The 13,434-nt window shown below is 34.8% G+C and overlaps 1 protein-coding gene across 3 annotated transcripts in view; it reads right to left on the bottom strand.

Annotated features, from left to right (window-relative positions):
* LOC110094230 (CD2 antigen cytoplasmic tail-binding protein 2 homolog) overlaps window positions 1-13,434 on the bottom strand; it is a 38,656-nt gene that overhangs the window by 23,915 nt on the left and 1,307 nt on the right. The window lies entirely within an intron of this gene.

The following is a 13,434-nucleotide window of genomic DNA, read 5'->3' as shown; positions in this document are numbered from 1 at the left end:
ATTGTATGATGAATAGCTGGCATAGGAAAATGGAAAACAAATTTGGGTTACAATATTATGATAAAAAAAAATTATTGTGTTCAAATGAAAATATTATTTTTTCTAGCCAGTATAAGATTCTTTTTGATAAAATTTTGATTAGGATATTGCGTTCTTAATTTATTTTCTTAAAGAAATCCTTAATTATATTTATTAAATTATAATAAAAAATTACTTCTCTATAATGCTAAACTATGTTTTTTTACTCCTCAGATAAGCATATGTAGGAGTATAGTTATGCTGAGCAGAGTTTAAGCAAGTTTAGTTGACTAATTGGAATTCACCATTCTTGATGAGGTTGTACTTGAAAGCAATTTGATTCAAGCCCATGTTTTCAAGTTGTCTCAATAGATCAACTGAAGCTCAAAATTCATTTTGATTTAACTTCTTACTGATCTGTTTTAACAATTTTGGATTATTTTATATGCGTATTCTTTTTTACTATATGTTGCCTATGCATGACAAATTTAAATTGGCTTTCTTCGTATATATTTGGCATCCTAAATCAAATGTGAGTTTCATATTTCTATGGTGGAATTACATTATTGCTCACTTTTACTATTTATTTTATATACTACATACTTGAATGTTGTAAATAATTTACATATTATATTATTGTAATTCATTTTAGCCTTTAGGGGATGACATACATTTACAATACCTTCTTTTGATCTTATATGTCTAGATATGAAATTAATTTTGATCGTACTCTACTGGACTCAGAGAACTAGAGCTACTGATTTAGCTGCTCATTAATGGCAAAATATTTTCATTAATGGATGGTCATGATTTTTTACGATTTTGTAGTATGTGGCCTTGCAAACATCAACTATGGTACACCCTGCTAAGGTATCAATTAGACATAAGTAGATTTTGTTGGATATTTCAATCTAAAATCATTGTTGTTGAGGAAATAATTTAGTTATGTGGCTATTTGTGTATGCTTTTGTCCTTCATATTATTCTACTCAAGTTTAAATTCAGCATGTGTTCAATAGCTCGTTTGATGTTTGACTTCAGGCTAAAACTCATCTTAGTGACATATGAAATTTGGTACTAACTAGCAGAAATGTATAACAAAAATTTTAGTGGGGGATTTATATACCACAAAATTCTTTATATTTATACTAATATATAAAAGCTGCTTGTGATTCTGCCCTAGGGTTGCAAGCGAACCAAACGTTTGATGAGCTACTCATTGCTCGGTTCAATTAAGGCTCGTTTGTGATCGTTTAACTAACAAAACAACAACCTTGAATACTCGATCCTTAAATAAACAAGCTTGAACACTATTATGTTTGGTTCATTTATGTTCACGAACAACATCATTTGAAGCTCGTGAACATGCTCGACATTAAGCTCGATAAGAAGCTCAGTTCGTGTTCAATTCAGAACTCGTGAATAAGCTCGATAAAAACTCAATTAATATTTAAGTATAAAAATTATAAATATACATAATATAAATATTTTAAATTATTATAACATAATGATATAATTATTTTAATTCTTATTTTTCTCCTCTTGTTGTATCAAAATTCGCTAAGCCTTCGCATGAATAAGAATTTTGAATGTCAAATCAAAAGGGCAAACAATTTTGTATTCAGTGGTAAGATTTATGAAGTTAATAATGATGATTTTCTTAATTATCTTTGAGGGGTCTTGACCTTTTAGACTTGTAAGATGACTCATTAAATAGTATTTGATCGAACTTCAGTTGTAGTTTATTCTTCTAAATTCTTTCTTGATGTTGTACTAAAAAAACAAACCATAATTTTTGCATTTTTTTAAATTTAATGCGTTTTGAAGGGGCTGAAGAAACTATGGAAGAATTTGATGTTCCATGGCATAAGGGATATTTCTCTCCATCTAATTCATTATTTATATTTTTATATTCCATAATTTAATTTATATTACGAGAAGCAATGTCAAGAGGAGATATTTGAGTTTATCTTGAGAATCTTCTCATCAGTGACGATGTTCAATATTTTATAGAAGAGCATCAGGTCAACCTGTTATAACAGCTTCAAATCAGCATTGGTACTTTTGCAGCTAAATCATCTAGAGTTACTTTTACCATGAGAGCTGCAAGAGATCCGATAATATTTTTCTCTCCAAATCTCCTAAATTTCCTTAATGTTTCTTCTTACGGGCATTTACTCGGCTCCAAGGTTTATTTCTTTAATTATTTCGGTATTTTCAATTTCTAAAATGTCTCATCACTTGGTCTTCTAGACTTATAACATTTTTTACTCTTTTGAAGATGAAATCAACCATCCGAAACATCTCAACAAACGACTGTTCAGCCAAAATTGTAAATCTTAACCATCACATTTTCTCTATTTTATATTATTGATAAAATTATTCTCACATATTTTTCCTTTAGATCTTTCATATTTTGCATTTTGTTTCTAGATCTCTACTCTTTTTGGCTTTAAAGGATCTATATTATTTTGGATTCAAAGTTAATACTACTTCATTTGTGACTGAAATTTACTTTTGAGGTAATATTGCTTTTGTGTTATGCAATAAAATTACTCTGTTTTCTTCTAAACATTTTTTGCTTGTTTGGAATGTCATATCTATACTATTATATAAAAGTAGTTTGGGATTCCAACCATAGCAAATATTGATCGTTCATCTATAAATTTTAAATTAATCTACACCGTTTATATATAACTCTTCAAATTTCATCATTTATCACTTCTTATAAAATATTTATTTATTCACTTATTTACTGCCATTATTATTCATTATTGTTTTCATTCACTTAGACCTCTTCATATTCTTAATTTATTTCATTGCTGTGCTTTTAATTTCACATCCAAATATTTATAAAAAAATCGAGTGTTTCTATATCACAGCAGGCTGTTCCGCTTCAAATTCTCGTACGGTTACAAAAACAACCAAACATAAATTTTCAATAACCTAAACACTCCGTTCAATCTGTTGCTATAATTATAATTAATTAATAATTAATAATTATAACTTTTTTTTTTGTTTTGTATTGTATACGCGACCCAAATCACCCTTCGCTTGACATTCGCTTCGTATTCCACGGTTAAATGATAGTGAAGAGCCAATTAAGTTCTCTAACTATTCGTCTTATCCTCGCTTCGTATTCCAATTTTATTAGAAGCTCTTGTATTTTTAAGCTGGCCCCTTCATCCAAGCAATTTCGCCCCTTTTTCCCGTCACGACCACGGACAGACAACCCTCCTGCTTACCTCTTACTTCATGTCTACCCCCTCCAAAGTCGCTGCCGCAAACATTGCTACTTCCTCCGAGGTCTCTCCGCCTCCTCCTTTCTTATTGTTGGTGGTTTCTCCATCCTCCTCGCCTCCACCATCCCCCTCCTCTGGCCATCCAACCCCGATCTCAGCGTCGTCTGCCTCTGGCTCCGTCTATACTAATTTAGAGTTACGCCTTTTCCCTCCGTCTCGATTCACATTGCAATGGGATTGGAAATCAAGATTCGCAATCCTCATTTTTTTGTGATTGACTATAGCTCGACTGTCTCCTCCATCTTCTATCGCAGGGAGCTGCTTGGATCTGTGACCTCTGCTGGTGGACGTGTCGAAACATGAAAGGTGTCTTATGTTGATGCAGATCTTCATCTTGATGGGTTAGGGTTCTGGAAAATGTGATTTATTTGATCGGTGACATGGCTAAGGGGTCTGTCGAAATTGATACTGTCACCAAGGCCCAAGTATGGCTTCAACTCTTCTTCTTTGACCTTCCTATTAAGGGGAAAATTTAATGTATAGCTCGTGTAAATCCAAATGATCAAACTATCATTTATCAAGATTGTTATCCCGTGTGATGCAATGATGTTTAAGGTGGAGGTTCTCGGTTGATAATGGTAAATCGGATTTCATTTTGGTAACTTTTAATTTGTGATGCTGCTACTCATATTGCCCTTTTGTAATATTATTTGACATCAATAATGATTGTTTTTTAACATTCACTGCAAATAAAGCTATTGTAATTAGTCTAATGTGGTGGTTTGTGCAGCTTATATTGTAGTCAAGTTTATTATCTTTTTTTTATTGTAATTACTATCAATATCATGCTTGTGCAAAATTGTTTATATTTATGTTGGGTGAGATCGGTCACTGATTGTATTTTTGTACTATTTCAGCTTATGTTGATCAAATGACTGAAACAGAGTATTTTACTCGATATGCTGAATGAAATTGTATTTTGGAGTTTATTTTCTCTGATACAACAAATGTATTTATTAGATTTACCTGAAAGCCTTACTGTCATTCTAACTTGATGTTTTACAGATAGGCTGTGTGTTAATCGAGCCTTACTCACTATGTTTTCAATCTCATCTTTTGGTAAAATGGCATACGAGATGCAATAAACATAAATTTTACTTATTCTTATTATTTTTTTTTTCTCATTGCAACGAACTTTGCTCCTTCATCTCCTTATGGTATACCAAGAATTCTCTCTTAAGCATTTACATTTACATCTCTTAAGCCCATCAAATGTAGTTATTCGATGATTTTACATAATTTATAGCCAACTTCAACTTAAGCAAAATTGAACTGAGATTTGGGTTTGACGCAAAAATTGAAGTTTTATTATTTGGATTAACTTAATCTTATGCCAACCATGTTAAATAGCCTAAGGGTTGAGGTGTCAATTATAGATTTCCTTGCACACTTTATGGAAAAAAAAAATTAAATGAATATATTATGAATTTTACAATAACAATTTACTTTAAGAAACTTATGATAAATATGAATTTATCTGCCTACTTAGTAATTCCATAAGGATAGATAAAATTAAAGATAAAGTTCAAAATGTAATTTATGGAAAAAACTTTTCAACTGTAAGCATGTATGTAAAGTTCTCAAACTAATGTAAGTATTTAGGTTAGCGACTTAGCGGTCATCAATTTTCACTTATCAAACTTGAGCTAAACTTTTCTTTAGTTCTTACTGTTACACTTTCAAATGTCTATGGGTATCTACAAATCTGTAATAATGTACATAATAAAATTGGTAGGTTCAAAATTTTTATAAGCTTTCGTATTTACTCCTGAACTAAGGTGTTTATTAGATCCAGCACAAGCACTTTTTTTATGCAGTTGATCACTTTTATTGAAGTGTTAGCTAACATGACATTGAAAATATGTTGCACAATGCATCAAGAAATTTTGTGGTATGTTAACAAAATCTTTAAACTGTTGGAATGGATGTGCTTATTTGATTGATTGAATATAAACAAATTATATGTGAATTGCAACTAGATTACGATAATATCTTTCTCTCGATGGTAATATAAACAAATTATTCATAAAATTAATATTGATCGATTTGCTTGAGAGAATAAATTAATGATTTATTTATGTGAATTTCAATTCAATTTATTTTACTGATCCGCATATTTGTTTAGCGTAAATGCTTCTCTCCATGTTTTATTTTATGGATTCATTTTTCATCTGGGCCCTCTTCTTATTGCTTTATTCTTCTTCTTCTTTTCTTATTTTGATTATAGCGCTTTCTTATATCTCCTTTATAAAACAGCTGCAAATGTGGATTTGAGTCTCCTGTTAGTCTGTAATTAAACTCAAAGCCAATTAATTTGTGTTTTGGTTTTTGCCAACGCTTGCTACATATTCCTTGAGGATTGTAGCATTACTGTTTTCCCTAACGAGCCAATGAAGATTCTTTTGGATATGAAGTGATGAGTATTACAATAATTTTTTGGCTCTACGGAGTCCTTTTTTTTCTAATAATAATGAAATATCAAGGATTGCCTGAAGTTTTTTTAGCAACCTAACCTATATTATTTCTTTTATAAGTTTTAGTCTTCGACATCGTATGGGATAATTTTCTTACTATTTTGATTTTTAAATTGCAATCACAGATTCTATTTTATCATAGATTTTCACTTATTTTAATAATTTTAGGGTGTGTTAGAAAGTTGCTTTCTATAGCAGTATTTAAAAAAGATATTTTCACCATAGAAATTTTATAATAATCTTCATAAGAAAAACTACATTTGTCACAAACTGACTTTTAGATCTTAGTCAAAAAGCTGCTTCTATTGTTTAGTTGTGGTGGATTTTGACTGTAATTTTTTAATTAATTGTCCTATGCTTGGCTGATAGTGTTTTACTCTTTTTTTCACAAGCTGAAATTCTAAATTAATCCATTCTTTAAAAGAAAAAAATTTGTGTGTCCGTCAACAATATAAATTGATGTTTGATTCCTGTTTTTCATAAATAGTGGACTTAAAAATTTTCAGCAGTCTGGCAGATTTCAATTTAGTTTGCTGCATTTTGGCCTTTGCCACTTGAAACAGCCCTCTGTCTACAAGTCTCTGTCAATTTCTGGTGACCAGTGGATTGAAAGAAAATTGCATGAGGGATGGATATGGGACAATCTGCAAGTTGTTTATGTATATTTGAGGTTGTTGTAGATGAAGCTTAGGGGAAGAAACGTATATGTTTGTTGTTGATTATATGTATACCACATTTTCTATTTTGTAATAGATTCTATAAAGGGTTGCAAGAATGTCAAATTTTTAGATTGTTCACAACCTAAAAATGAACTTTAGATCTATGTAGACCACAACAACTTAAAAAGTAAAATTAGTAATTATAATTATTTACAATAATAATTTAGTAATATTTTTAATCATTAAAAATGATAATATAATAAAAATATTTATAATATGATTTTTTTATATTTTTTAGCCACGTGCATTTAATGCACGTGCATTTTTACTAGTCCTATCAATTTCAAAAAAACAACGAGAAAACTCTTCCAAACTCCAATGAAAACCAGAAAAAAAAAGTAATTTTATTGCAAAAAAACAAACTACGGAAGAAAATAACAAGATACAGTTGATCCTCTATTCGAGAGGAGGATAGATCTCTCCCAAATCTCTAAAGGCCACTAGAACCCAAAGAAATCCGATGAGATCTCAAATTTCAGCCAAATTCAAGATGCCCTAACCCTAGGAAAACAAATTATTTAATGCATACAATTCAAAAGGAAATCTCTAAACAGTCCCTACATTCAATTTCCCACCTAAACTCCCTTCAAAATCCTTCCTAAACCGTCATTTTTTTGCTCCTATCGGTCTGCGCGATATGTAATAGGCGGAACCCTCCGCTTTCGTTCGCTGCCTGGTCCCGTGTGGACCGGCTGGACTGGTCCAGTGGACCGATCTAACAATACTCCCCTCCCAAAGTGCCACCTTATCCTCAAGGTGGAATGTATGAAACTGTTGTTAAAACACTTGATCAATGACACTTGACTAAAAAATGGACTGATACTGGGTTGAATGATCCCTGCCTCTAGCATCTCCCCAATCAATCTTTCGCTCTCATTCTTTTGATTTTGGGGATAGCGGTATGACCGAACACTGATTGGTGACACCCCTTCCTTCAAGGTAAATGGTATGCTCAAGCTCTCTCTGTGGAGATAAGCCCTGGGGAGATTGAAAAAACTCACTGAGCATATGTATGAGCGACTGAACTAAAGTAGGAATGTCTCCCTCATCCTCTAGTCTGACTCCTTCCAAGCATTGCAACTCAACCAAAAATCCTCCTCCCACCTCTTGTATGGTTCAGATCATAGATTTAAGATATACCCCAGCCTTAAACAACTCAGCATCGCCCTGAATCACCATTCTACTTCCCCCTGCCACCAGCTCCATCCTCAGTGCTCCCCAATTGACCTTGGTATTCCCCAAGGTCTGTAGCCACTTCATCCCAAGGATGACATCTGTGTTCCCCAACTCCAATGGGAAAAATCTCTCCCTCACCTGGATCCCCTAAATAGTCAGCACTACTCCCCTACATACTCCTCTACCCATCTCCACATTTCCCATACCCATCATCACCCCGTAGCACCGTATATCCACCAATGTCACCCCTAATTGGTTTAGGACCTGGTTGGAGATGAAATTATGTGTAGCCCCACTATCAATCAACACCGCCACCTCCCTATATGTTATTTATCCCTTCACCTTTATGGTATGATTTGGAGTGAATCCCACCATTGAATTTAGGGTGACCTCCATCACGTCCATATGCAGCCTGTCCTAACATCTCTCTCTCTCTCTCTCCCATACTCTCACCTCCCTCCTCAACTTTCTCGTCATCAAAGACAATGAGAGCTTAAAGAGTTCGAACCCTACGCTTGTGCCCTGGAGTATACTTCTAATCACATCTTAAGCATAGTCCTTTCACTCTCTTCTCCTGCATCTCCCTCTCCATCAATCTTTTAAAGTTCCCCACACTTCCTCCTCCTGTTGCATTCCTCCTAGGAGTCTCATTAATGTTGCTTGATGCAGGCCCCTTGATGTTAGAAGGGTGGTCGTCATCCTGTGAGAGACTCCTGAATTGCTGCTCCTAGCTCCCCTCTTTTGATTCCTCTGATTCTCCACTAATTATGCCAACTTCATGGCCTCTCCCAAGTCATGAGGCCTTGACCTTCACAGCAGCTTTGATCTCTGATTTGATCCCCTTCATGAAGTTCCCCTCCAATGCAGTCTCTGAGAATCGCTCCACCCTACTGGCCAAATGCTCAAACCACTCACGGTAGTCTGCCACTGATCCGTCTTGCACAAGTGCAAAGAACTGCTCATAAAAATCTCCTCCCCTGTCGGTTTGGAAACATTCTAATAAACAATCCTTAAACTCTCTCTAGCTCTGTATGTGTCTCATATGTTCATTCCACTAGTACCACGACAACGTCTTCCCCTCCAGACATAAGTCTGTTGTTGTCAACTTCTCCTCCTTCATCAACCCATTGAAGGCAAAATACCTCTCCACCTTGTATATACACCCATGTGCATCCTCCCCTTCAAAAATGGGCATCTTCAGCTTCCTCACCTTCTGATCTCCCTCATTTCCCCTTATTCCTTCATAATTTCTCCTTTCCCAAGTGCTTGGCTCTCCCCAAGTCTCCCGATCTTCCCACCTCCATTCATAAACAAACCCCTCTTTTCTTTCTCCCCTCTTTTCTTCAAAATCAGCACCCTTTCTTTCATATTCTTCTTCTTTTCTTCCCCAACCAGCACTCCATGATTCATGCCCCTCATACCCATGCCTCCCTCCATACCTTCCACCTCTTTCCTCCATGATTTCCACCTCATCATCCCTCCTACGAAAATTAGAATTCGTAGTTCTTCCTATGGGTCCTTTGACATCTGATGCCGCCGTTTGAAATTGATTTTCCAATAACTTCTTCACCATCGCATGAAGATCGAAAACTGTCTTCCACGGACAAAATATTGTCTTCTACATAGGAGATTCAATCTTCCACCGTGGCTTTTATTTGACTCATCTCCCCTTCAAAGCGTTCCTCCAAAGTGTCTACCTTCTAGGCCGCCATTAAAAAATTATGGATCTTGATTCAGAATTCAGTAAGAAACCGTCTTCCGATAACAAAAAATTGCAGCTGAAATTTCAGAAAATCAGCCCATGATAATCCCAAAATCTGCTCTGATACCAATTTGACGGGAAACACTTGAATATTTCAAGTAAATCCTATCAATTTCAGGAAAACAACAAGAAAACTGTACCAAACTTTAATGAAAAAAAAATATTAATTTTATTGCAAGAAAACAAACTACTTAAGAAAATAACAAGATACAATTGATCCTTTATTCAAGAGGAGGATCGATCTCTCTCAAATCTCTAGACGCCGCTAGAGCCCAAAGAAATCTTATGAGATCTCAATTTCAGCCAAATTCAAGATGCCCTAACCCTAGGAAAACAAACTATTTAATGCATAAAATTCAAAAGGAAATCTCTAACATTTAATTTTCCACATAAACACCATTCAAAATCCTTCTGAAACAGTCGTTTTTGCTCCTGACGGTTTTCGTGGTATGCAGGAGGCAGAACCCTCCGCTTTCATTCATTGGGCCGGTCTCGTGTGAACCGGCTGGACCGGTCTAACAGAATGTTATGTCCAAAGATAATGATAGTACATGTCCTTAAACATAAAAGTAAACACTCAAAATACACCCACTCCTATGTTGCACCGATACAGATACGGCGACACGGATACGGGACATGTCAATTCTTAAAAATACAGGGTACGGATACGGTGCGGATACAGCATTATAATATATAAATCATACCTAAAAATTAAGAAAATAATCAAAGCGTAATATCTGAAATGAAACATGAATTTGAGCTCGTTATCCAACGAAGGATCGACACAAATTAATCCACACGAATTTGAAACATGAAAATTTTTAATTGAAAGTGTAGATATGTTGCGCCTATGCCGGGGGGTCCAAGAGGGAGCTGCCCCCTGGCGGGGTTCGACCTGCTCGGTACTGCTTTAAAGTTTTCTCTACCTTCACGATACTGCTTGGTACCATTCAGTACCCCTCTGTACCGAGCAGTATCGAGTTCCAGTACCGAGTTCCAGTACTAAGCGGTACGAGTTCCAGTACTAAGCGGTACCAAGTACTGAGCAGTACCGAGTTCTGGTATCGAGCCTACGATTAAGAAAACGAAGAACAAAGAAAACGAACTTCAATGCTCAAGTCACCAAAATGTTTAAGCCGCATAAATGAATAGGGATATCGAGCGGATATGACACACGTATCCGGTACGTGTCGAATCAAATTTAAATAATATTTTAATTGGACATGGCAAAACCGTATCCGACATGTATATGTGTCGTATTGGAGGCGTATCCATATCCGACACGTGTCTGATACAGCATGCATTGTAGATAGGCGTATCCGTGCAACATAGACCCACTCCAACCCATAAGGGAAAACAGACCCATGCTTATATCTCATGTTTCTCATCCCAAATAAAAACCTATTTTCAACCAAAGAAAAAATGATAATTGATTCTTCAACTGACTTCACTAAAATTTCCAAGTTAAAATAACAAAAAATGAATTTTCTAAATAGTATTTCCTTTTGGAGAAGGAGGATGTGCCATTGCATGTTAAGTGTCATATAAACATACTGCTTCAAGATCATTTGTTTTACGTCCTACCCCTCATAATGAATTTGAGTTATCCTGTTTTAAGGACATGCAACTCGTTTAAAAGTTAAAACACATATTTTAATATTCTTAACAGATCGCCCATCTTAGATATTTATTCTGGCACATCTATTTTGACCAGTCCATTAGATTATGATTGGATTCTAATGATGCATCTCTTAAGGCTCTTTTTGAAAAGCATAGCCTCCCCAAGAAGGATGCCAAACATTTGCCTTATGAAGAATACATGCATATTGTGCTTCGACATTATTTCTAATTAACTACTTGATGAGTTTATCCTCTCTGTGAAGGATAATATATGATTGACAACTGAAACACACCAACCTGTAATGGTCTTAGACATTAAGCATATCTTAAAGATCACCTGAGGTTACCTTATCCAATCCGATGTACTCCAATAATTACATTAAGTTGCATAATAATATAGATATATTTTTAAGACCCCCAAACATGGTTGATCTGAGGTACCACTTATTGCATTTTATTGACTAATCTTTAGCGCAATATTTTCATAGTCTTCACTGATATGTGCTACACAATTTCATACAAATGATGACAAGTACACAATGGTTAATATTTATCATGTAAGTAAATCAATAGTGTTTATACTTTATCTCGCAATCACTCCCACCATAAGACAAACACCAAAATGCTACAAAATACAGAGAGCCATTAAACATGAAGATTACTCTCTAAGCTTGCCTATGAACATGTTTTCTAATCCTATTTTCAATGCAGCTAGCATATTATCATCTGAAGAATTTATAAAGTAGTAGGATTGGCAATCTAACCCACTTGTAGGATATATTGGTCAACTTTCACAATTGTTATCATTATCAACTATCCCAATAGCCATAGATACTATACCAAATGATGTGCCTAAAGCTATAGATGCTACACCTACACAAACATGACCAGCAGTAACCCTCTTACTTTAATGCAACACTTTAAAGTCTAGAGAGTAGTGTTCATTAAGAGGACAATGGTTGAGGTCGGACAAGCAAGGAGGCCTTTCATTAAATCACAAATAAGATTTTTTTTTTTAATCAAGAGAGTATGCTTAATTTTGGAGGGAGATTTTAAATGTTTTTATTATTTGTTAAGCTTTTTAATCAGCACAAGCTAAGGATCCTTATCTATAATCACGATTTATATTAAATCTTATAAATTTGAGGGAACCAAAATGGGGACACTTGAATCTTGTAAAAATATTTTTTTGCAAGGGAAATTCTAATTGTTTCCATGTGTATCTCCCACCTCCTATACTACAATTCATGTATTATATATACCCCATAATTTAATCAAAAAATAGAACTTTTGCTTGCTTGCAAAATCATGCATGTTAGAGATGGTTATATGCTATCAACTTTCAGATTGATTTGTGAATCGAACGGGGTTAAAATTTGTAAATTCTAGCATACCTCCCTCTTTATTCTTTTTTGACTTGCTCTTCTACATCCCTTCCACCTTCCCAAGGCCTTAAATCACTTCGAACTCTCACAAAATTAGTCCAGACAACCCTTGCAAAATCATAACACCTATTGTCCACCTATTATGATCAGGCAATGTAAGAAATTCATAACTTTTCACCTACAAAAATCACCTCTAATAATTCATTAGCATCCCAAAGTTTACACAACTTTCCCAACCAAAGAAAACAAGCCCAAACATAACAAAGAAGTTTCAGCCCAAAATATGAACATTATACCTATAGTCACCGCTATCTTAGGCTTCCATCAACCATAACATATCCATCACCTTTCCACCAACCCTAGAATGATAGAATCTTTGCCACCAGGCCCACCACATCCCCATCACTCCCCCTGCCCTTTCCCCCTTCCTCCTTCCCCATTCCCCCTTCCCCAAACCCAACAAACTTTCAAGTCAGTCAATATCTATTCATGATTATCTTTCCTATTCCAAAGTCCAATGATTATCTATTAACTTTTTAGTAATCTTTTTGTTGTCATCCTCCACACTCTTAGAATGTTTCTACCTCCCTCTCTCATAACTCTGAATCCATATCTACATTATAGCCATACCTCGTTCTCTTTCTTTTAGTCATCATCCTCTACACCCCAAAAAACTTCATAGAAGTTGATATCTATTTCTCCTTATCATTTATATTCCCAACCCCACCAATCATCTATAACTTTGTCAGATATTTTGGTCTCCATCCTCCACATTCTTAGAATGCTTCTCCCTCTCTTCGTAACTCCATATTCATATCTTTCCTTTCCCACACCTCATCATTTTTCTTATTTCTATTCTAAAACTCATTGTCATTCCCTCCAACTATCAATCTTTATATACAAAATCTATCCACCCAACCTTTCTTCACAAAAAAAACCTATGTTCTAAATGACCTTTAACTCTACCCCTACCTTACCA

This window comes from Dendrobium catenatum, unplaced genomic scaffold, assembly GCF_001605985.2.
Source record: "Dendrobium catenatum unplaced genomic scaffold, ASM160598v2 fragScaff_scaffold_85, whole genome shotgun sequence".
In the NCBI taxonomy this organism is placed as follows: Eukaryota; Viridiplantae; Streptophyta; class Magnoliopsida; order Asparagales; family Orchidaceae; genus Dendrobium; species Dendrobium catenatum.
The sequence above is the reverse complement of the archived record's forward strand: the minus strand, read 5'-3'. Positions and strand labels throughout refer to the sequence as shown.